Source organism: Parus major, chromosome 3 (assembly GCF_001522545.3).
Source record: "Parus major isolate Abel chromosome 3, Parus_major1.1, whole genome shotgun sequence".
Taxonomy (NCBI): domain Eukaryota; kingdom Metazoa; phylum Chordata; class Aves; order Passeriformes; family Paridae; genus Parus; species Parus major.
Window position 1 is genome coordinate 2,678,619 of NC_031770.1, and position 24,848 is coordinate 2,703,466.

Consider the following 24,848-nt stretch of genomic DNA (forward strand, 5'->3'; position numbering starts at 1 on the left):
GTTCCTTCCATCCCCTCAGTTAATTCTCCGTTCCTGAGCATGCTGCTCTTTGTTGTGGAGGTATCTGCTGGCCTCCAGTAACTCCCAGTGCTAAACACAATCCCACCCCACAGCGCAGTGCATCGTGGCTATGGAATGCTCTACCTGATCTAGGTAAAAATTTGCATTTTAATGCAGGCTGCTGAAACTGCTGGGGAACTTTGAAAGGCTTGTGTGGACCCTAAGCTCTGAATGTGAGTCTTTAAAAAAATGTGATTAGCCAAAAGCCACTTTGTTATTTTTAATCTTTAAGCATTTTTACAGCTTCAGCCTCTCATTTCACATTGTTTCAAAATTTGTACCTACATCTTTTAGTACACATCTGTGGGAATATGGATTCATTCTGTTTTTCATTTTTTGAATGAGTAAGTAAACACCAGTGAGGCTGTTGGTGTTGCAGGGTGTGATTTAGTGTAGGTTAACGTAGTGCAGAGGGTATTTTGCAATAAAATTTTAAATTAGAGAGAATATATTTACTGCCTGTCGTGAGTCTGGCTTATGAACTATAGGCTTGATATTTGGCAGAATGTGTAAGAACTGATAATTAGGTGTGTGTGTGCAGGTAGTGACATTTGTTTAAAACAAAGTACTGTAAAACTGAATTCATTTATGCCTCTTACTTTGTTCGGTTGCTCATAGACAAGTAATAAAATACACCAATAATATCTCTGTTTGCAATAAGCTTTAATTATACAGGCACCTGATAAAATGCAGATGAGCTATCTGCTCTCTGTGTATGAGGAGTCTAATAAATAGAACTGGCAGCTCATCTGTGTGCATGTATGTGTATGAGTGAGAAAGAGGGGAAGAGAGGAACTCATCTGTAATAACAATGATAGCTTTGAAGGTGGGACTTGGTAATTTTCACAGCTTTATTGGCTGGAATTATCAGATGAAAAGGGTTGGCCCCATTGAGAGTGTGTGTTTGTGTGTGTGCTTTTCCCCACCCAAGGATATAGGTACAGGGAATAATGGACAGGTATAAAATTCTGTGCTTTAATGATCTACCTTAGATTTTTTTAATTTTATTTTAATAATTCGAAGATCTCTTTTCTGCTCCCTTTTCTAATGTCAGTAAAACTGCAAGATTCACATATTTGAGAATGGATTTCAAAAAGCTATGGGGAAATAGAGACACAGGATACTATATATTTTTATTTTTTTTGGTAATAATTTATGTTTTAAAACTTACGGCTTCTGATCTGTGATATTTGCACATGTAGTTCTTTCCCTGGCAGAGGGTGCTCCTAAATTAACTTTCTGTGCCATGGTCAGGGGGGATCCATTTGATCCAGTGTGTCCTCCTCCTGTTATTGCTGAATGTTGTAATATGAGTGTGCTCAGATCCTGTATGCAAACATTGATTAGTGATCATTAATCCTCTACATATTTAGTGTTTGATTACCTTTTTTGAAGGATGCTGGGACTGGATGAAATCAGGTCTGCGGTAGCATTCACTGTTTAGTGTCAGACATTTGTTCCAGCAGCTGCCCTGAAAGAAAAATATATATTCTACATCTGGTGGAAGTTAAGGAATTTCTCCTTGGCTCCAGGAACCCAAAGTCCAGATTTTTTGTTAAAGCAGAACAAGGTATGTGACACTTTTGCTGTTTCTTACTTACCTTTGGCCAGTCAAAGATCATGTAAAAAGAAGAATTACAATTGTTGTTTTAATAGGTGTTTACATGAATGTTTAGTCAGGTCTCAGAAGCAGCAGAGTGCTTGGGGTATGGTCCTGAGAGCATCCTCCAGATTAGCTTCCACACCACTCCCAAGTCACCCTGAAATATTCATCCAAGCACACCTTGGGAATCCCAGAGTTAGTTGGTGGTTGTGTAGTCCATGCAGTGTGCTGTTGAGTTAGGGCAAGCAGCTGGAGCCAGGCTGGGAATGTAGTGGATAAGGCTTTCTCTCAAACAGTGCTCTGAGGGCAAAGTCAAACGCCTCTGTGTCAGCTGGTCCTCCAGTATCTGACTAGTCTGTAGTCTTTAGTTCCAGAACAGTGTTCTGTAAGCATCAGGCTGTAGGAAACAAGATCTGGTAGGAATAAAACTTAAATTCCTGCTGAGAAATATTATGGAAAATATGTAGAGGTGGAGTCAGCTTTGTAGAGGAATTTTGAAAGAATTTGAAATCACACACAGGAGTTGTGAGACCTGCAGGCTGGATCCACCATCAGGTGGATTTTGTCTGAGAGGGAAAGGGGACTTTGCCGTGGTGTGTGAGGGGAAAGGATCCGTGCCCCTTCAGCAGCGCTTGGCTCGCTTTGTTCACAGCTGCGCTCAGCCCTTAAATATTTGTGTTGACCTGATGGCAAGTGGAGATGTGTAGAGAAAGGAGTTCAAACTGTTGACCTGCTAACACCGGCTTTTGCAACTTGACTCCGGTTGTTTAAGATCTGTGATCTGCAGTTGAGCCATTCTCTTCCCATTGAGGAGGAATGAAAGGTGTTACACAGGCGGAGAAATACCTTGTTTTCAACCCAGATTGGGATGGTGGTTTAAATACTGATATTATGTTATGCACTGTGGTTTGACACTGCTAGGGAATGTCTGAAGTGTGCTCGTGTTAAAGATCCTGATTTAATACTAAAGCTCCCGATTAGTAAGAAAGGGTTGCTGGGGTTTTGTGGAGAAAACAGAGTAAGAACTAAGTTCCCACCGAATTAATATAAACCAGAATACATGTGGGTACTCAAAGGAAATCCCTTGTGTTGTTGTGGCCAGCACTTGCAAGAATCTGTGTACCTTAATATACAGCACCTCTATTTTTTTATACTCCTTGGCATGACATAATTTTATGTACAATCATATTTTTCACCAGAAATTTCCACTGGCAGCATAATGTGCAAGTTGTCAAGGTGTTCAGGAGGGTTTTTTGACAAGAAACTTGAAGAAATCTGGGGATACAGACCCCAACTTCTCCGCTCTGGTCTGGCAGGGCGGTTCCTCACATGTTTCCCCTCACACGTCTCTGCTGGGCGCCATTTTGTCCGTTCTGCAGCCCCTTCCTTCAGTGAGGGAGACCCCGGGCCAGAACCGGCTGGAACCGGTGGGAGCAGCCCCCGGCAGCCCTGCCTCCCCTCACAGCCCTGCTGGCACCCACGGGCACGAGCCAGCTTCTGACATGGAAGGGTGTGAAAATAAAGATGACAGAAAATGAATAAAATATAAATTTAAGGAAAACTGGAGGGGACAACGGGTTGAATAAGCGATGAAGGTCAAGGTGAGGCGGGAGCACAGAGCACTGAGTTGTTGGCTCAGGTTGGAACCCGGGATTCCTGGAAGTCAGCGTGTGGGAAAATGTGGAATTCTGTCCTGGGCAGATGGGCTGAAGTGTAAAGGTGAGGAGAAAGGGTTTGGGAGATGAGGCTGGAAGGAAGCCAGGGTCCCCAGGGGAGGAGGAGGAGGAGGAGAACCCCCTGCGAGGGAGGCAGGGAAGGCTGTGGAAGATGGCGGCAGCTCCTGAGGGGAGCTGGCTCAGCCTGAGGGCTGGGAACTGTGTCCCAGGGGAAGGCACACACTGAGGGCACTCATTCTGTATCAATTATAAAATTAGTTTGGTTTTAGTGGTTATAGTAAGAGTGTGTGTTCCTGGTGTTGCTGGCATGAGCAAGGGGGGTTTGACCATGGTGTGTGTGAGGAAAACTCACGTGTGGATTGCTGAGGTATTGTAATTCTCTTAATTGCTCTGAGACAGGAAAGCAGAGCTGGACAGGTAAGTTCTGCACACAGATAATTGCTTTTGGTGCTTGACAGGAGCTGTAAACACTGGTCGATTCCCTGTAAACATGTAAGAGCTTCATTTACCTTTAGTTGTAAGGATTACATCAGAAATATCCTCATGAACAGCAGATTTATCTTAAATCAACTCCGTTTGTACATATCATTATAGAAAAGTAAGCTAAAACACTTACACCTAGTATATATAGTAGACAGACAGACTAAATTTCCTGTTTTAAATTTCCTTCATTGCTGGATACCATAAATTTTGCACATGTGTGATAGATATTTGGCTCCAACTCTAATATCTTTAAAGAATAAAAACATTTTAATTACTCAAATTGTTAATTAATATGTGATTCATGCTGCTATAACAAGATATATCAGCAACTCTCCTAGAATCAATCAAGTGAAGGTTACTGTTTTATTTAGGAGCAAATTGAAGATTCTGTGTTTTAATTAAAAACTTTGTGTTATATCTAAAATATCTACATTGCTTTTATCACTCTATAGTTCTATCTTTAATATTCCAATTTATTTAGTCCTGTAAATTCATATTAATCTAAAATTGTCATTGAAGTTAAGCAACTATAGGGAAAGAAAATTTACAGCTGCAAATAGGTGCAGTTTCAGGAATGAGCAGCAATCACATAGGAGAACAAACTACTAAAATATGTCATCTTTAAAGTTAAAATCAGAGGAGAAAAAACCATGAATTTTCAGAGTTACAAGAATGAAAACATGTAAATTTTTGTGAAATGGGAATGAAAGAACTGAAACAAAACAAAAAAGAGGTAAAATATTATAAATTCCAGAATATTCAGGTGTTCTGTCTGGTTGGGTGTTACTCAGACCTACTTTAAGTGAAGTCTTTGTGAGAAGAACGGCATTGGGGATGGAGAGATAGAACAGGAAAGGCAGCAGGTGGAGGAATTAACACATGCAGGGAGACAGGTCTGAGACAGAAGGAATTTACATGCAAGTGGGAGGAAAGTCACAAATATTTGTGTATTTTCCATGGTTGCTTTGTGTAATCCAGTTTTTAAACCTTTATTGTATCTTTCCTCTTCCATTGTATCTTCATTTCTTCCTTGTACCTTTGCATTCTGTCCTCTTTCCTTCTTGGAGATGAACAGAGGTTTTCAGGGTAACTTTTTCCATTATTTTTTCCATACTTTTTGTACTTCTGTCGTTGTGAGTGATCCTGTCCACACCTGTGCAGGGACATCATTGTAACAACAGTTACAGTGTTACAGGAGTTGCTAAAAAGTTGTTAAAACACATTTCAGTCGCTACAATACTGCAATTCAAACACAATTACCACAGTCAAACACCTAAGTGTGGTAACTTAAAGGATTAATTAATTGGGGTTTGTACTCCTTCAGTGGTTAAAACTGGCATGTCACTTCATGCAAGAAGCTCTCTCTAACAGATATGTAAGAATGCATGACTTGGTTTTTGTTTTCAGTTTGAGATGGCAGTCAGATGTCCTAAAGCACAGTACAGGAGATGTTTTAACCTCTATATATCTTAGGAAGTGCTCCTGTTGTAGTCACTCTCCAGCATTGCATTCTCCTTGTGAATTTGGAAAGGAAAACTTCCTCTGTACATCTCCAGTCAACCACAGGAATTCCATCCTGCATTCCAGCAGAGGAAGCAGCTGAACACTGCTAGATCTCACTTTAGTGTCTGATGTTGTAAGTAATGGATATTTAATGTTTTTTGAGTTTCTCCTGAAAATATAGAGTGTTTTTGCAGATCATGGTCTTCCAAGTTGAATTCAGCCTGTGAAATTTGTGGGAAGTGTTTTGTACCAAGATGCTTTTGAAACAAAGACCCAGTTTTAAGAGTCTTCCCTGAAAATTTGTACTTGAATTGCACTGGTAGCCACTGTATGGGAATTAAGCATGGCTAGTACTCACCCCTGGGACTCCTGAAAGTTTTAGCCATTATGATTGGCTTGAATTGTTTGAAGGAAATGGAAAACCATTAAAAATTAACCCTGACCAGACAAAATTTATTTTGAGTGGAAACCCAGCCTTGTACCTGTAGCTACTATGGCAATACACTATGTATCTTTTTTTAATTAAAATAAAAAAAAAGAAAAAGTAGTTTTGTTTATGGGGCTTTTGTTTTGTGTTTTTGTTGGGTTGTTTGTTTTTTTTGTTTTTGTTTATGGGTCTGTTTTTCCCCTCAGTGTTGTTGAAGGGAAAGACAAAGTGTTTGCCATTTCCTCACCCTTGGAGTGCCCAAAGCTCAGTGGCATCTCAGGGAACCCTCAGAAGCCAGTGAAACTCATGCTATTGACTTTGTACATCCAGCCTTTCACCCAAGCACTGGGTTTTAGTATTGATGTTGTGTGACTAAATTATACTTGCTTTTTCTTCCAGGGATGGACATGGCCCAGCAGTTTATTAGTGGCTTGGCTATATCAAATTTATTGAGGAAAAAAGCTTTGAAAAGGTAGTCTGTGTTTGAGAGCTTCAGCTGAAAGCTCTCACAGAGTCTCCTGGCTTCATCCTGCAGTTCTTCTTAAGTTATGTACTAGGAAAGGATCCGTGACAAACAAAGGACAAAGAATCCTATGTTTGCTTAGTGAACCTGAGAATATCCAAAATAAGAGTTACAAATATTTATTTGAAAAGTGACATGAGAAGGAAGGGTTTGCTGAGGAGCAGTTTTGGTACAGCCAGACCATGATGCTACTAAACAAGATACACCTGTAGATATTTGCTGAACTCAGAGGAGTGCCAGGAAACCTTCTCCTGCTTCAGCAGAGACAAGAATACCAGATATAAACAACTTCTATTTTATTGTGTGATAATGCTCTGTTTATCTGTTGGGCTTTTTCTTGCTGGGTTTTTTTAAGATTCCTAAGTGGTAAATGAAGCAAGATCTGTCAAAGTCTCTCTGAACTTGTAACTGGTAGAAAGATTTTTGTTGAGATAAAGAGGACATTTTTAAAATGCAACCTTCTTAGTTGTTTAAATGGAATTTGTGGGCTCAATTGGAAGTTGCTGTGTTTGTCTAGAGAAGGAAAGCTGAGGTCACTCACACTGCAGACACAACTGTATGCTTATCTCCAGCCTCCTTTCTATGGAGACACTTCCTCTCTCAATTCTTCCCCAAACAAAAAAAAACAGGTTAAGTTTTGTAAAATGTAGGTGTCTTATGCACAATCTTACTGAAATTTATTTATTTATAGTTGTTGATAGTGATTTATTGTTATTAATAGTGGTTCCTCAATAATGGCTGGGGTAAGGTGTATAATGCAGCCATGTAGCTGTTGTGCTGTGGAAAGGGAGCAGTCAGAGACTTGGGTGCATTTATTTGTACAGTTAGGCCTTATTTTCAAAGTCAGCAGTAGTTTCCAGAGCTCAGCATTTTGGAAATGGAAGTTTCAGGTATAATTACATCCAACACTGAACCTCAGTGAAGTGGTCTGGTGGCTCGGATTGTGTGTGGAGGCTGTGAAAGGAGGCTGCGTGTGGAAGCTGTCTCACTTAAAAGGCTTGATGTGCATGGTTGCATGTCTAGGAATTCTTAAAGACTGTTATTTATTGAATTTTTTCATTAACTGTATGTATTTTATTGAATTTCTGTGGAGAAGATGTGGTAAATATTTATTTTTTGGACATAGTGATTGAAGACCTTGGGCAGCCACAGCATTACTAAGGACAAATGAATATATTCTGCAGTCCAGAAGTGGAGTCCAAAATACTTTCAGATATTGTTTCTCTTGGATGGATGTTTAAAACATTTAAGTTTTGAGAGGATTCCTATGAGACAGCACCTTTAAACTGAGAAGGGTCAATTTGTTTGACAGCCAAGACAGGAGGTTTTAGAGGGGGTTACCGTGATCCAAAACCTGAATTATGTGTGTCAGTCCTTAGGGTGTATCTTTTAAATGGGACTGACTGGGTCTGGAAACCTGGTGGGGTGGTGGCTGTTCATTCCCATGTGCATGGGGGATATTACACTTAAACCCTGTGTTGGAGGAACACTAAGGGTGCAAAGTTAAGGTTGCTCTGAAGGCAAGAGAAGCCACCATGAAGGTTGGTGAGGCAGGGATGCAGCTGACAGGAATTCTGTGGGTGCTTTTCCTCAATCCCAGCTCTCCCTTTGCTGTAGCTCTTTTGGGGAGTGAAAGGCAGATGGGGTTTGGGGAGGTTCTTTTATTTGTAATGTTTTCTTTTAAACATCACCTGGGAAACAAGACTACTGGTTTTGCTTAAACTGTACCAAACATAGTTGTGAGGATATTCTGGCCCCAATGAAAGTTAAAAGCACCTTTAAAGTGGAGTCCTGCAGCTGAAGGTGTTTGACAAGCTGAGCTGGAACATTGCTGTCAAACACACACCTCACTTGTTCAGCTGCAGGGACAAAGTCTGTGTGGATGTTCAAGAGCACATTTCCCTTTGAACTGTTTGTTTTCCCCCTCTCATCCTTACTCTATCTCTCATTTATAGTCTTACTCCAGTTAAGGAATTGCTTTGACTGCTGGGATGCCAGAGATTGGAAACCCCTGTTAATTTTCATGCTCTCTGGCATCTTTGGTCAGTTTGTATTCCAGCATTCAGATCACAGGAATCCCTTCATAGGATGTGGTGGCTTTCACACAGAGCTGCAGCCAGCTATTTTCCAAAGGTTTTGAATGCTAGAAATCAATTCTCACCAAATTCATGAGCTCAGTATTCTTCATCCATCAGTCCAGCAGAGAGGGGAAAAATCACACCCCTTAACCAAATAACTTTGTATAACTTCCTTATTGACAGATTCTTTTGAAAGCTTCTAGTGAAGAGATCCATAAATGTTTTTATAAACTAATTTCTATTTTTAAATGTCTGCATAGTTTGTTTCTGTTATGATAGTATTTACTATGTGTAGGGCACTTCCAAAACTTACAGCAATATTGTCTGTCTTCCAAGCATCCGAGTAGGAGGAATCCACTGGAGAAAACAAAGAATTGATGAACAGAATGTAAAAAGTGTGCTTTTACTTGAAAATATGTATTTGCTAAAATTAGCAGAGATCTTGACTTGTTTTCCAAGAGCTGCATATACTTTGGGCAAGCATATCTATGGTGGGTTAGTAGGAAAGGTAAGGGGAACAGAAGATGTAAAATGCAGGCTGTACTGAGTAATTTTCCATTTGATTCCAAACAAATTAAGGCAGCCCAAAGCCTCCAAAAACCTTATGTAAGGTGTGTGTGCATGGAGCACAATAAAATGTTACTGCTTGTGGTTTCCTTTCATGGTGCAGGAGACAACGGAAATAAAACCTTGACAAGGAATTATACCTGTGACTCACCATGATCACAGATTGTCTCTTGAAATGTTAAAATTCAGCTGATGTGTTAAATGATAGTTGTTATGATATGAACTCTCTGTAGCTGGAGTTCTCTCACCCTTAGTATGCTTCATAGAGCTGTGGAAGGTGTTTTCTAGGAAGAATGAAAGCTTGCATGATAATAAACATAAAATTCCCTTCTCATACTCTTAATATTTTGGCTTGGATTCCCCCTCCCTTTTGAAAATATTGGGTCTGATGTAATGATTTTCCTTCTCACTCCTGTCACGTGGAGACCAAAGGCAGAGTTGATGTGTGAACTGCTATTGGTAATCAAAGTGGGTAAGACTCTCACTGGGTTTTTTTTTCTCAGTGTGTTTAATCCTGTACTGAGTGAGGGGGAACACTGGTGGAGGGTTTTTTTAGTATTTTTGCTGTCTCTAGATATCCTGAGGTCAGAATATTGCAGTGATTGTCTTTATGGTCATAAAAGACCCGTGAACTTGGAACAGAAGGCTCTTGTGGGGGTTAGCTCAGAAATATAAATGGCCAAAGCTAAAAGGGTTGATTGTCTTTGGTGGAAATATATATACTTTTTGGAACACTGGAGTGGAAGTAAAGACAAATGAACATCCTTATGGTGTAATCACCAGGTTGAAAAATCAGGTGACTTTAGTTCTCAAACTCCCTGTTAGCACAGTGACTTTTTATGTTCTTTATATCTTCGTTGGTGGATGAGTCAATGTTTAAATGCTCATTTATCATTTACTATATAAAAGAAAAGCTATTATCTGAAACTCATTTTTACAGTTGCAGGCAAACTGAAATAATCATTTTCAAGGACCTAAAGCTGTTTCTTGAAGAATGTCATCATTTTCTTCTGCTTTTACTTACCGCTTACACCGGTATATGAGGTACCTTCAAGAGCTGTACCTTGTGTGGCCTGGCTGCAGATATTGCCAGCCTCCATACCTGTACATAACTGAGCTAAAGGAACTTTGTTTCTGCAAACTGCATTCATCTTGCAGACAGGACAAAAGAACCACTTTAAAAGCAAGGCTCTCCCTGTACACTTGTGCTGCTTGCTCAGTAATGTGCCCTGCCCTGGAGGCTGAGCAGCCCCATTGGCCTGGACAGAGGATTTCAGGAGCTGGGGGTAAAACCCTTGCTCATGTCCCTCAGGAGGGGAGCTGCTGTTCTTTGCTCTTCTTTTCATGCTAAGAACCTCTCTGAGTAAATGAACTGTCTGTCTGAAGTGGGAGAGGAGTAGTCTTCATTCTGCATTATAATTTGACAGCTGTCCTAATAGATAATATTAATATTAATTTGTGTGTGTCATCTTCTCTGTTCTTAGTCTGCATGGGTGTAGCTCATGTGCAAACCACACTCAGAGGTTTCACCCACTGATGTTGCTCAGGACTCCTGTTCTGAGCTGTTCCAGGACTCAGAGGTTGTGTTTCCTCTGGGGGAAAGCACAACTGCACATGGAAGTGCCCTGGGATATTCTGTCAGAACCAGAGTGTTGCATTAGGGCAGGCAGTACCATATGTTTACTTTCCTTACTTTAACCTCATGTAACTTCATTTAATTTTTATTCCCTCGGTGCCCCCATATTTTGATGCCCCTTTGTGTCTCATTCTTTATCTCACCAAATGGCCAAAGCAGGCAAATGAGGTGATAAGCTGAGGCAACCAAGTGGTGGGACCAACAGCAGTGTCTGCAGGAAATGATAGAATTCCTATGATTGTGGATCACTGGGGATTCTGCTGCTCTCTTGCAGGCCCAGGCCTTCTGCCTCTGACAGAAACTCCCATTTTGTGCCCCTGTGTCCCCTTGTTGGCAAACACTCTTATTTGCTGGCAGAAAGGTGATGTCCTGCACGCACAAGGCCTGTTCTCCCTTAATCCTACTTCAAAACCAGGCTGGAAATACAGCTGTTATAGGTTTTAATTTACATCAGGGTCTAATTGTTAAAATCATCCTGTTAAGGTAACACATGACATGATAAAAATAAGTTATATGTGCTCTTTCAAACTCACCTGTATCTGCTTGCACATCTTGCAATTTGTGAGCACCAGAAGACTGTAATTTACTTAAATGCTTGTACCTTTATTTTATAAAAATCCATAGGTACTTTTTAAAATAAAATGTACTTTTTATAGTGTAATATTTTGAATTGAATATGGTGAGACTTGAACTGCTTTATCTCTAATGTAATAGAAAAGTATGATCTCTTCTTGGGGAAATTGAGGTTTTCTATGAGGTTTTTATGAAGTCAGTGTTGAGATAAAGCTCATTTTACAAAAAAACCCCAGAATTATCTGATGTTGAAAGAGATATCTGCATATTTATTTTTGCTTTTTTAGGTTTTCATCTTTGGGGTTTTTTTCTGTTAGTTGTCCCCCAGGCTGAGAAGTTAGCAATATTTGCACTGGATGGGAATATTGCAAGTAAAATGGCCACAGGTTTTACTTGGCTGACTTTGCTGAGGGATCAGTTTGCTGCAGCTATTTTGTGTCTTTGATGGTTAGAGCAGAATGTCTCAACAGTTTAACATGATAAAAGATGTGGTGTCGGTGATAAGTGTGTTCATTACACACTAATTAAAAGGTGCAGCAGCAGTGATGGAATGCCACCCAGAGCCCCCGTGTTCTCAGCATGTCTATTTAAAAATTGTGTTAGGAACATACTTTTGTACACGTTGTTGGGCGGGGGAAAGACCTCAGTGGTCACATATTCCTAACCTGCTGTGTCATTTTAACAAATTGCTTTCTCAGTCACGTGATCATACTTCAGTCTTGTGGGTTATTCTCTGTTTTGAGTAAGAAAGAAAAAGGTTTAATATTCTCCATGGCAGTTTGTCCCTGTGTCATTCAGGGCTACCTGTGATCAGGGAATCCAAGCTGTGCAACAGCTGTGGGCTCTCAGCCTGCTTTGCTCAGTCCATGAGCGTTGTACCCAAAAGGCGTTGGTTTGACTTTCTCATTCTCTGTTGTTTCATCTTTGCTGCCTCCCCTCCTGCTTCTGGGGCTGATGCTGATGGATTGGGAAAGGCAACACTGAACTTAAAAGTAACATGAGACAGTTAGTACTGCTTGAGAGATATTCAGAACTTGTCAGAGTTGGTTCTATAAACCTCTGCCCTTGAAAGGAATTACAAGGTAAAGTAATTTTATCTTGGAAAGCCTTTTCTGCCTGACTTTTCGAGTTGATTTCAATGTTAGGAGTACCCATTTCCACATGCTTCTTAAGAAAAAAATTTGCTTTTGTATGGGTCATCTTGTGCTTGCATAGAAACAGGTTTCAATGCTGTGCTTTGAATCTAAGTGTGCCATTGTTTGAGTTCACGATTAACCTCTGCCAGAGCTCTTTGTGTATAGGGACTTGATGTTTTTAGCATCAGAGTGTTATGGTGCTCAGAGACAAGGGGACACTATCATAAACTCTTTCTGTAACAGGGAAAAAAATATTAAAGAATGTTTGTTCTCTACTTGAGGAGAAATCAGAATTGTTAAGTGTAGAGAAAGTTCTTTAAGAGGTATACGAACTGCCTGGTAACATCTCAGTATCCATGTGTCTACACATAAACAGCAGTCAGAGGTATTTCTGCTACTTCTCTATTCTGTAAAGGTCATGCAGCATCAATACCGTTCTCTGAAGAAAACAGTTGACTACTATGAATGCTGGCTTTTATATGCCTACTTTCATATGGGCCTGTTGGATAATAATTAAATTAAGGTTTCTGACTCCTCCTAAGGTTGGGCTTATGAATATCTAAAGATCTGATTGATCAGAGAAGCTCAGGTTAACCGTAAAATTGATCAAAAAGCAGGCAAAGAATAACGGCTCAGCTGAGCAGTAGTGTGGAGTGATAAACTCACTGCTGGAGAATGTGACTGGAATGAGGCTGCAACAGCCTGTTTTTATTTCAGTGTATTTAGCACTGGGCTGTCACTTAATTGTGTTGGCATTGTTTCCCTTTGACAAAGAGGGCTGAAGACTGGCAGGTCACATGCGTTTGTGTTGCATTTTTCCTCATTTTGTGAGGGAAGGATCTAAAACGTGATCAAAAGCAGCCCAGTCTTTGTCACTACCTTTGCTCCCTGCTTGGGTTCTGCAGTGTCCTGGGCTTTCAAGTGGCTGATGGTGTGACTTTGGTGGGCAGCTCTGCTCACACATAGAGTATCTTGCAAGGAACCTTTCCTCCGCAGGCTGTTCCTGTATCCAGGGAACCTTTCCTCCATGGGCTGTTTCTGGCAGGTATCGAGCACAAGCAACTTCCCTCAAATTCAGTAAACACACAGATTTCTTTGGCAAGAACAAGGATTTTAATCCCTGGTGCCCTAACCCATCCATGTGACTGTGGCTGGGACTACACCACCACACCAACCCCTTCCTTAGTTACACAATCCATCCTCAAAAATATGTGGAAGGAATGATGGCTCCAATGTGTAATTTGGAGAGTGTCCATCTGTCAGGGTAGAAGGGCAGCAGTTGTTGAGTCTTTTGATGTTATTTCCAGGTGCAGGTTCTGTGGTTTTCACAGTGTTACGGTAAAGAGAGAGGTTTGTCTGACTTGGTGTCCTAAATTGAGCACGGAGCTGTGCTCCAACTTAATCCATTTTTCCTACAAGTTTAATTGTGTTCGGGGGGGGGAGAAGGTTTCATCCTTTAAGGCTCAGTGCACTCTGACCTTCACCCAGCAAAGCACTTAAGCAAATGAGCAACTGTATTCTTATTATTAAGCACATCATCAAATCTTTTGCTGGGTCATTGCAAAAATCAAGCTTGCCTTGAATGAAAATGAAAAGAAAAGATTATATTCTAGTAGGATTGAGGGGTTTTTTTATTTAGCATTATTTTTATAGACATCAAGGATTTGATAACTGAATTTGTCAAAAAATGTTGCTCTAAGTCTTCATTTTAAGGACAAATTATTTAGGGGTAAGAACAGGGCAGCCTAGGAGTCAGTGGGGGTTAAAGGGATTAGTTTCATGAACATTTTTTTTTTGTTTTCTTGTGTTTACAGTGCTGATGATGGAGATCTGGTTATTTTTCTGTACAAGGCTTTTGAGTTTTTAGATGGGGGTTTATTGTCTTTAACTGCATTTCTGAATTCTACCATGCTTTTCCTAGCACAAACTACTTGAATCAGGTCGTAAGAGCCACCTAAGATTTGAGAGACATGGGCACGGTTGAACAAAGTGTACATGTAGCCTACCTAAAAATCCAGAAAAATCAGGTAAAATAACATTAAGAAATATTTTTGCTTTTCATTGTCTAGGTGTCATTTGAACATACACTGGAGAAGGAGCCTCAGATTCCTTGAGACTGTTTATTTTTTTGTGTCCCTCTTCCTCCAACTCTGTTTCCTGGATTTTCTTGGTTTCTCTTGAGGTATTCCCAGGACTGTAGAGTTGAATGTGTGTGCAGCATTTTCCCTACAGATCACTCAGGCTCTTCGTTATTCCTCAGAATAGTGAAAATCATGCACCAACTCTCTTCCAAAAATTTGGGAAGGAAGAAATTTTTTGTGTGGGAATGAGGCTTCTACCCCTGGGATAGCACCAGATACAGAACTGCGCTTCTTCATGCGACTGTGGACTATCATAATTCCTTTGGACTTTTGTCTATTGGGACAAAAAGTGCCAAGCCTCACTTAGAAAGTTCAGGCAGGTAAGTATCCCCTCTTTGTGATTTTGGGTAAATTACAAATTATCTGGACTGCTCAGAGTAAGGCCAAGAGTGTTCAAAATAGAAACCCAATGAATATTTTAAAAAATCCTTATTTGCTGTTTCAAGCTCTTAAGTAAATCTTACCATGAGAATTTTATATTGCTGGTTATGTGAATTCCTCACACTGTACTGGAAGCTAATTCGGAGCCCCTTGTCCTGACTGTTGAACCCAATCCTATCACACCCTGAGGGACAGCACCATCCCATTGTGGTGAAGATTCCCTCCCTTTATTCAGTGGATTAACAGGCTGGCTTCTAACCTTTATTTTCTCGGAATGATGGCAAGGGCTGTATTTGTACATGCTGTCTTTACTGGGTCTGAATATGCACAAAACTAACTTCAGGCTCTGTCCCCTGCTCTCACTGCATTCTAACAGGAAAATAATCTGCTGGTACGTGCATTTTTTCCCAGTGACTATAGGAGGAACACTGAGATAGTGAAGCGTTTGTCAGAACCAGTCCTTTGTGTTGCCTCACACAACCGTGTTGTCTTAAAAGGATATTTATACAGTACAGGGCTGCTGTATAATACCTGGTATAATTCTCTGTGCGATGCTAAGAAGGTGGGGTGCTGTGCTTTTGAGTTTTAAAAATGTCAAAATGGAAATTCAGGCTGTTTGACACTGCACTAATTTGCTGAGAGATGTTGGAATACGTAGCCCTTTCTGTAATTTTGCACAACACTTCAGGCTGTAATATTGCAATAATTACCCAGCAAAGTCATAATTGAAAGGTAAAAATTAAATTTAGGCTCTACATAATTTAAACAGGACCAGATTTTGCCAAGCATAACACCTTTATGGTGTCTGCTATATTCCTTATGAAACATACTAAATTTTGAACCGATAACTCAAATGGTTCCTGTGGTATAAACTTGTGAAAAGTCACAATTTTGCATTGTGCTGCAAAGCCACCTTACAATATAGTGACTACCATGGCTCTTTAATATCCAGCAGAGTTCTCCTGCTGTGCTTTGTCAGTCGGTAGCAACATCCAAGTCTTCTGGTAAAAGTAATTCACACTTTTTTCACAACACTGTTGCTTTAATTACCACTGAACTCTGCTGTTGCTCAGACAGGCCTAGCAGGACCAAGAGAGGGTCAGCGCTACAGTCACTGCAAAAGAAGCAAATGGCTTTTTTTCTTACTTTATTATTAACAAACCATCTTTGATTGAAATGCTCCAAGCTTCTGAGACCCAGCCTTGTCTCTGTGCTCTCTTGGGGTATTCATTATCAAAGTATACCATGGATGTCAATCTGAGAAAACATCAGAAATAATACCTAAAATCCTAATCAGGAAATGTCAAGTAAAGGCAAGATTCACATATCTCTTACATGCAAACAGCTGATCAGATTTTTTGTATGCACCCAGTGAATTTCTGATGGAAACCGACTAAGTCATCAACTTACTGCACATTTTTTTTATGTGTAAAAACTATTTTTACCCATTTGTTTGTGATCTTCTTTTTTCTTCATGTTTATTTCATTTGTTATATCTTGTTAGAGCCAAAGGCATTCACAGGAAAAAGTGAAAGATGCTGAAAGACAAAAAAGATTGTATTTAAAATTACAAAATACTGCTTCTGTATCTTTGTCTCATGAAATGTTTATGTATCTTCCACACTAAAAAGCTGTAAAATAACCTTTTTAGTAGCACAAACAAAATTTGCGGACCTAGGCTTGATTGGGTTACCTTAGAAGGTCGGGTTTGAAAATGGTCCTGTCCCTCCTGGCTCTGTGTGGGGGCTTAAACCCACCTTGAGAGAAATGTAGCATTTCCACCTCGGCAGTGTCCTCCATACACTGCAACATTCCAGCATTTTTTGAGCTGGATGTGATCACTTCTACATACAAGGGAAACTGCAAAGTAGGTTTTGGAGTTGCAACTGATTTAGTCAATGTTAAATCCAGTGTAGCCTGCCAGCCTTAACACTTATTAGAATATACCTGTGATTCATGAATAGGATTAGAGATCAGCCCTGTGTTTCATATCTCACCTCAGAGATGATACTGCAAACTGATAGCACACCACTTAGCGCCACGGTAACGCAGGGTTCCTGCCTGCCTTGGGAACAGGGGACCCTGTGGGATTAATATTCAGTTATTAAATAGCCATATCAACTATGGAAATACACTGGGCTTTGCATGGATTTCTCATAGCCCAAGAATCAGAATTTTCTTAATTTAATTTTCTTAATAAAAAGCTGACTGGGTAAGGTGGTGTCTGTGGAATGCTCAGTAATGCAATGCCCTGATCACAGCTGATAACCTGGAGCTAACATTAAGGAGTTACAGGACAGACAGAAAACACCAGAAGAATTAGTCTGAAAATATTTGCCCCAAGTTACTCTCAATATTTTCTCATTCTAGCACATCTGGAATTAGGAAGGATCAAAAGTAGAGGCAAAAAAAAGCCACAAGTTGGGTAATAGAAATAAAGTCTCAACATGGATTTTGGCAAGGAGGAGAAAGACTTGAAGCAGCAGAGTAACACCTTGACCTGCAGACCTTCACACAGGAATTCAGGCAGATTAAGAAACCTGTGATAGGTGAGATTTGCTTTTCCTCTGCAGCTCTTTAGTCAATGGTTGATTTTTCCAAGTCCTCATTCCCAATAATAGGACAATGCCTGCTTGGAGTACTTTGACTTTTCTGCTGAAAAATGCACCCTATGACAGAAGGCAGGTGAAATGATGATTATTTAAAATACAGCCTTGTGGTGACTCGGGGCTGTGTGGTTGTGTGTTACCGAGGATGGAGACGAAAGGAGGGAGGGAGTTTCTTCCTTCCTCACCTGCTCCTGGCAATTCAGGCAGAGGCACCACTCTCACTTCCCCATCTCCTTCTCTGCAGAGCGTTTGTTCTGCAAAAAGGCATTTGCAGGAGGTATCGCTTCCTACAAATTTTTTATTTTGCATTGACTAAATAACAGGCCCCAGTCTTGTAGTGATTTATCCAGTACTAAAACCAGCACTGATCATATGCAACAACCTGTGTGATTCTTTCAAGAAGTAACATTCCTGCCCCAGCGTGGATGAATGGTTCCTAGAATCTGAATACAGCAGTGCTGATATTTGCTGCTCTCTGGCCTGAAAGTACCTGTAAATTCACAGGCAGGAGATGCAGCTGGAGCTGTGGCTGCTTCTATCATGAACCCAGTAATATTTCCTGCTCTTTTTCCCCAGGTGCTCAGATGCTGCATATCTTTCCTCCCCCCAGATATTTGTATCCTAATATGCTGAAAAAATGCTTGCAGATGCCAGTGCGTTTTGGGGGAGGAGAGGGGAGGCAGCAGAAACAGAAATTTAAGATTCAATATTTGGAAAATGAGAAAAGAGCAGAAAAGAAGACCTTATGATTTTCTACAATTTAAAGTCCAGCATTGTTTGTTTGTTTTTTAGGTACACTCTAGAATCATGCAGCTTATCCCACATTGGTGATGCTTTTTTCAACCTCAGAACATTAAAAAAGAAGCAAATAAAAACCTAAACCTGCTTTAATCAAGGAAAGACATTCAGGTTTGAATATCAATGTTCCCCTAAGAGTTTCTGGGGTTCCTGTGTGTTCAGCACCCAGGAAAGCACCTGGTGGCTGCTGTTATTGTAGAAGGAACTAATGAGGGGAGGAGAATTCAGACCAGCTAGAATATATTGGTCAGAAACATGGCTTGGTCTGTGCCAGGTGGTTTGAGTATAAAACAAATCTGAGTTTACAGCCTCTTTTTCTTTGAGATTAATCAAATCTGAGGCAGCATGAAACTACTGGATCTGAGAAAACAGGCTGTAAAAACTGATACTGCTGGTTTTCATGGTAAAATGTAATGCATACAGAAATAGTGCATACTTAGAAGACAACATGCATCCCTTTGGGCTTAAAGAAAAATAATTGTTGGCAACTTTTATTTTAACTAATGTGCTGAAAGGCTGGTGGAAAAGAGCTGAAGGAACATGGTAACACCATCTCTTTAAACATGGTAACAGTTTTGGTGCCCTGCTGAGAAGAAGTTGTTTTAGCAACCTGCTGTAGCACAGGCAGGGAATACAATCGCATCCCCCAAAAAATCTCTGTGGGCTTCATCCTGACCATGTGACCTTGTTGTGTGACAACTCCACTTGCCAGCCATACCAAACAAACAGAGCAGCACTGCACCCTTTTCAGGTTTAAGATATTATTACAGCTTGTGAATAAGATTCCCAGTATGTGGACATGACAACTATGAAAAACTGTAATTTAGGATGTAGCGTATTCTCTTTCTGCTTTTATGTGGAATTTCACTTTAATGCGATGTAAATGACAGTAAGAAATACATTCATAGAATGTTAAAGCCTTCCCATTAAAAATTCTGTATGCATTTTATATTCTAATTCATGTACAGTCAAAAACCCTGATAAAATCATAGTACTGATTTGACTGCTGCACTTATCGTATTAATGAGGATACTTTATGCCTTTTGAAAATTGGGATATAGTCCATTATGTGATTGTGAGTGATGTGATTGTATCACACCAATTTGTTATTCAATCCCACCCCTCCCTTCAGTCAGCTTTGTATATAGGAAAAACCATTGGTGAGCATTGGTGAGCATTGGTGTGGAGGCAGAAAAACCTACATTTAAAATGACTATTGTCTTCCTTAATAATTTATCTGTTAAACAGTTTGTGTATGTTTTCCAAACCCTAAAATTTACTCAAACTCCAGAGGGGAATTCACAGAAGTATCCAAAATACCCAGAGGAGCTCCAGCTAAGGCTGGCTGAAGGGGAGATGTCGCACTATATTGGGAACGGTGAAAGTAATGACATGGACTCTCTTGTGGGTTGTACAGGAGAGCAAGGTTTATTATCCCAGATCTTCTTTTATAGACCAGTCTGAGAAGGTCCAGAAAGGTAAAATTCTTATCAGTCAGTGAACTAACACATCACCATCATTGGTCAGTGGGGTACACCATCCCTCAACTTTCTCTTGCATGAAAGCAAGAAAGTGACAAACAGCACCTGAAAGGTTGTCTTCTATCTCTGAGGATTGTTTTGATTCCTTCTTGTGATTTCCCAGGCCAGTCTGAGAAAGTTGTGACTTGATTTTCCACGAACACTGTGCTCCCTGCTTGCTTTTTGCATTTAGCATCCACAGGGAAACTTGCCTAAGCCAACTCTTCTGGACATGTGGAATATCTCCTCCCAAATACCATGTTCTAGACTAATCCTCATGGCTCTGCACAGTCACTCTTCAGGCTGATTCCCTTTGTTTTCTGCCTGACCCATCCACAGGCTCCAGAGGGAGAAGGGTGTCTTGCTTCCACCTTTTAGATGGGGAGAGTTAGGTAAGAAAACCCAGTTTGCTATGGTTGCATCTTAAAAATCCTGTCTGATCCCTCCTCAATGGCAGGAGGCTGGGGACTGAAAAACAGCATTTCTGTTGTTGCTAATGTGTTTATATGTTGAAAGGGCTTGGATCATTTTAATTATGTTCACATCTGCTCTTAGTTCCTGATGTGCTTTGGCTTCAGGAACACTCTTTGTCCTTGTGGCTTTCTCTTCTTGGTTTTAAGTCTATGGAAAGTATTTCACCTTGATGAAAATAAACCTCACCTGTTTTCCCCTTATGTAGCTCCTGTGAGTGTTTCCACACTGATTACAACTCCTGCTCTCCTGCGAGGAACAGCTATATGTTCTCCAGAACACAGTAGCTGATCTATGGTAGTCCTGCCTCAGAGTTATCTTGAAAGCAGCATTATAACCAGAGAATTAAATCTGCATTCTTGTGCCTTTCCTGCGATCTAGCCATTAAATATTTAATTCTGTCTGTAATGATGGTCTCTGTCATTAACTTGTCAAGAATCTTGTATTTTTCTGATGCTGCCATCTTCACTCAGTGTCCTGTTGCTGCCTGTAGGTTTCAGGGTTCTAAATATTACTCTCAGTTTTACTGCCCAGTCCATTTTTGTTTCCTATTTTTATAAAAATGTCTTACTGCTGACTTTAAACTTCTCTGAGGTGGAGCTGCCACGTGCTACAACACCCAATCCACTGTGGTGTTTATGAGAGCTTTAAAACAAAAAAATCCCCAGTTCTTGCCTTGCTGTCTCCTATTTGGAATTTCTGCCCTTGCTAATGCAGGAACATGAGTCAGAATGTTTATCAGAGTGTGAGCCCTCTTGATTTTGGCTGCCTGTGTCAATCAGTCCGTCCATAATGGCTGTGACAATGCAGAGGAATAGAAGAGACAGTGCACGCGTGTGCACGTGGACACACGTGTGTTCAGGAGGCATAAAGCAGTGCAGGGTAAACACACTGTGCTTTAAAGTGTCCTTTTTTGGGGTGGAGGCAAGAGATATTTAAAGGTCAAAGGGAAGCATTAATAGTGTTAGATAAATTTTACCCTATTTAAATTCAAAACCAATAAGAACTTTATACAATCTTTTGGACAAAGCCTGCAACATTCTAATCTCTGCAAATCCACTCTGTACTGTTCACTGCTCTTCTTATTAATCAGTTCTACAGAGCTGTACTCCTCTCAGTGCTGTTACACACACTGCATTTTTATTCTCCAGCTTGGCCTTTTCTGTATTTTTGCTTCGTCTTACATTCAATTACCCACAGCCTGGTTTGCAGAACAGGGAGCCATTGGGGGCTGCATTTAAGCTACAGCCCATTATGTCATCTTGCTTGGTATATTTTACTCTGATCTTTCTTAGGATGAAACTCATTTATGAATCTTTCTGTGGAGAAATTATGTGCTGCTTTCTGCAGGGTCTGAAATTTGCCTTCTCAATACCTCTCTTATTAAAAGAACAAGCAAACGCCTGACTTATTTACATCTTGGATCCTGGTACTTACACCTATTGTTGCAGTTTCCAGAATACCAAGGTATTCTAATTATTGTTGCTCTATTTGATGCTTTCATAATAGTATTTAGTGTTCCAAATCCAATGTCTGCTTTCTGAGGAAGTCTTTTGTGTTCTTTGTAATATATACTTTCAAATTCATCTGCAAAGTCCATCTCCCTTCCATACCTGGGAGCTTGACAAGCATTCCAGGAACTGGAAGTTGTTTGCCCAGTGAGAGTTCTCTTTGAAAAAATCTACAGCTCAGAGCTTATGACATTTGATGAAAGTCTTGGTCACTCTGTAGGGATGGTGCTTGGAATTGAATTTTAGAGCTGCTCAGAAGAGTCTTGCTTTTTATGTCATTTTCACAATTGCATTTCGATTACTGTTTCTGGTCAAGATGTGTTAAAACCAGAATATATTTATAGTCTTTCCTATGTGTTCATAAGTATATATACTAAAAATACATGTAGATGACACGCTAATTATTTATATTTATCTGTAGGGTATTAATAGCACACAATCATCATCTACTTAATTTTGTTGCATTAATAAGAGTCACGGTTCACCAACCAAGTTTGTTTTTTTTTTCCCAGGTCTTTTTGTCCACAAATTCCATCTATGACAAAATTCCTTTGGAAAATTGCTGGTACTGTTTCTTTCTAGTATCAAATTTTATTTCTTCCTACTGTTTCCCGATCCCCAGGTTTTTTTAGATGTCTGCTGTGATTTTTATCCCAGGATTCTTGAGCTTCATCTTCTGCTTGGCAAACTGGAAGTGTTTGCCATATTTTGATTTGGTGATGGAGGCACATATTGGTGGTCATTAAATCAAATTGACATATACAGTTACTTAATCCTTAGAATTCCAGTTAAAGTGGGATTGAAATCAGCATAGTCTGTGAAATTGGTCAACTTCTGGATTTAGGGTGAGGGTGTAATGTTTGCTGTGTTCAGTGCAGTTTCTATAATGCCATATCCTGAACTATACACAGACATACAGATTTTAGAATTAAGAGCTGTATTAGGTACCAAGAAAGAAGGAGGAAGTCCCAGCCATGATGCATTAGAAGCCTTGTGCTGGAATTATAGAAGGATTTCACAGATATAGGAGCCAAGCAAATCCTTAGCTTTTAATAGTATAAAACATAGTAAAAGCTGAAAGTTCATGCCAGTCCTTCAAAATAATTGCCTTTAATATTATTATTGATCATGTAGTAGGAGACACAGCCCGAGTGCTACGAGGATTTCAAGGGAATGCTTTACAGCTTAATTATGTTTCCCTGGGAGATTTAACATAATTCAATTTATTTTCCCTCGTGTTTCATCAATCATTATATGAACAGAAAGGATATCTGAGCTTCATTTCTAAGTGAATTCCTGTAGATTCAAGAACTTTTGACAATATCCATATTGGAGAGAGGAATGCAGTATACCTTCTGTGGGGGAATGAACCTGCAAAGCCTCCACACAGCGATGGTGAACTTGTTGGTGAATTTTCTGCAGACAAACTGTTGATCCATGGGACCTCTGTAAACCCAGTTGAGCAACAAGAAACCCTCTGAAGTTGGGTCAATTAATTCTTACTAGCCATCTATTTCTGAAGAGATTTGATAGGGCCTATTAGAGGCACATGCATATTCTTTTTGTCTCACATAGGGCACTGATGAATTCAGTTCATTTTCTGTATCTGTTACAGAGTAAGTTAGAGGTGGGGTTTAATCTCACCATCGCTTGATACCCAGAAGCCTCTTCATCTCCGTTTTAGAAGCTGCCAGATTATTCAGGATATTTGTCACATGCTTCCAAAGCACCCATTGGAATGAAATGGAGATTATTTTTTAGGGCAAAATGGGAATCACCTGAGATGCTGTTTCTATGCAGTGATAATTGTGGATGTGTTTGATGCAAGGAAAGTCCTGTAGTAAGACAGTCCATATCCTTGCTGATAGTGGTGTGGTATAAATCATTGCTCTAGTTCTGTTGTACCTGTTGGGGCCTCTCAACAGCTGGTGAATTTTGGTGGGATTTGGGCGGTTTAGGGGGTCAGGAGCTGTGCCAAACCAGCCAAGGGAGCCTGGGCTGGGCAGCCACAGTGGTGACACAGGGAGGGAGAGGAGCTCCAGTCACCTCCTTGGCTCACCTGCTGCACAGTCAGGGTAGCAATGGCAGGAGATCGTCTATTGCTGGGGGTTGGATGAAGGAGCTTTTAAAAAAATATCAAATAAGTCCAGATCTGAGTCAGTGACTTTTAAAATGAAAGGTCTGCTCTATTACTGTTAATGGGCAGGCTTTCATAATTCTTTGCTATTAGAGTACTAACTCCTTCTTTTCAAAGCCTTCCTGAACCTCTCATTGTCCAGCATTTGTATCCCTCACTTTAATGAGTGCTAAATAAGAATTATATAAGTATTTCAATAATTCTCACTGGACAGTTAATTAAGCATCACTGACTCTAAGGAGCAGTCAGCTATTACCTCCTTTTACAGACAAGTGCTTCCACAGACACAAAGGGAAGAGGTCAATTTAAAAAAAAATGATGTGTGGATTAGTAATCTTTCTCCGTAATAAATGATCTGGCTAACAAGCTGAAACAGTGAAATAAAAACTTGCCTTTTTTTTCCTCCTTTTTTTTTTTTCTCCTCCTTTTTTTTCTTTTTTTTTGTTCCCTCATTTTTTTGATCCAATCTCTTGTGTTCCTTCAACCTTCTTTTATGCAGGAAATTAATTCCCTTTAACTTTTTAGGGTCTGAATATTTTGAACTAAAGCTCTCCAAATTTGCTTCCCTCAGAAGATGGTGTGGGGCATGGCCCTGGCCAGTTCTTCATCGCACATTCTTTTTTAACAGCTTCTGTGTTTTCTCCTATTTGATAGATCCTACCACAAACTTCAACTGGAGTGAGTGCAAAGGACCATAATACCAGTCTTACACACACGGTATTTTATTAAGTCCAGCAGTTAAAAATGTACAAAGTTCCTTGTAATAATCTATTCATTCTGTTCTCGCCTGATTCTTGGAGTAAGCCTGCACAATTATTCAAATCCCAGCTTTTAGCTACAGCATACACCTCGCCATGGGGCTATGCCTCTGTAATCTTGCTTTGGTCTTGCATGTCAAATGGAATTAACTCCCATAAGAAATGTATGCGAAGACAACCCAAAGTGTCTAATCCTACTGCTGTCTTAAATTTCTGAAACTCAGACCTGTCATCTTTTTCTATAGCTTTGTTGAAGT

General features: G+C 40.1%; 2 long non-coding RNA genes across 4 annotated transcripts in view; both read left to right on the forward strand.

The window, feature by feature from the left end:
- The window catches only part of LOC107202019, a 324,213-nt gene that overhangs the window by 148,953 nt on the left and 150,412 nt on the right, over positions 1-24,848 (forward strand). The gene's annotated exons all lie outside the window — the stretch shown is intronic.
- LOC117244117 lies at positions 14,197-18,297 on the forward strand. The gene is made up of 3 exons (XR_004496602.1): positions 14,197-14,726; positions 17,158-17,336; positions 18,189-18,297. It is a non-coding gene; the product is annotated as an uncharacterized LOC117244117 (long non-coding RNA).